Source organism: Chaetura pelagica, unplaced genomic scaffold, assembly GCF_000747805.2.
Source record: "Chaetura pelagica isolate M959 unplaced genomic scaffold, ChaPel_1.0 scaffold11, whole genome shotgun sequence".
NCBI lineage: Eukaryota > Metazoa > Chordata > Aves > Apodiformes > Apodidae > Chaetura > Chaetura pelagica.
The window spans coordinates 3,937,424-3,938,601 of NW_009952694.1; positions in this window are offsets into that span (position 1 = coordinate 3,937,424).

The following is a 1,178-nucleotide window of genomic DNA, read 5'->3' on the forward strand; positions in this document are numbered from 1 at the left end:
GTGAATCCTCCCTGCCCCCCCGCTCCCCCACTGCGCCCCAGCAGGAGGGTGAGCGAGGCCAGGGCCATGGCATGGGGAGGCCGGGAGGGAGGGGTTTTGATCCTGCCCACCAACAGTGGTGTTTGGCACAAGAAAGAGTGAAGAAAACCCCACGCCTTCAGTCTGCTGCCCCATCATCCCCTTTGCTCCCCCATCTGCCTCCCTGGAGAGTGGATGCATTCCCTGATGCTTTGACACCTACTTAGCAAATTGCCGCACTCATGCGTCAACTTAGGGTCAGGCAGCCAGGCTCTGCCATCCCTCTGTCTGACGAGTGGCTGTATGGGTCCCTTCACCTTTTGTACAGGTTGTCCTCCTTTGTTGGGGGGATGCCCCAGGTCACTGATTTGAGCCTGCTTCAGCCAAGCCCCAGCATTCAGGCTCAGACTCCTACTAACTGAAAGCAACCCTGCTCAGCAGCTGTCAGTGTGTACCTTCCTTCCAAAGAGTAGAAAAGCTGGAAGAAGTGCCCTCATGACACTCATCTTGTCCTCCCACAGGAAGGAGAAAGTAGCCTCTCTCTCTGCCCTCCCCTTTCACCCCCAATAAAAAAAGAGCATGGGGAGAAAAAGGACCCCAGGAAAAGCAGCAGTATAGTCATGGAGCTGTTCTTTGCTTTGCAGACAGCTTCTACCACACGGGGTTCTGCCTTTCCATGTTACACTCAGGAGAAGCAGAGCAGAAAAGGTCTATGGAAAAAAATAATGGGATTAATGCTGTGCTTCAGGGCTGTGCAGCTGGCTGCTCATAATGGGAGATAAACAGCCCCGTGAGTCACAGGGAGCAGAGCACTGAGCCGAGAGTCAGGGGGAGCACTGAGCTGGGAAATGCTTGAATCTGTCCATACATACAATAAAGTGTGCTAATATTAAAGTTTAAAGGGAGCGCTAGACTGTGAAGTTATTGTCTTGAGCCTGCTCCATCTGCTGTGAAACAGTGATGAAGGGAGCTGGGACAGTTTTGAATGACCTGGGTGGCCACAAAGTCACTTTAGCCTACATGGAAAAAGAAGGATTAATTTCAAAATCTCCATCAGGCTCTGAAATAAATACTTGACAAATAAAAAATAGCTGTTTGAGAATAGCTATTACCCTAGCTCCAGTTTCTTGTGTCGCACTAAAAATGTAAAATGGGTTTCA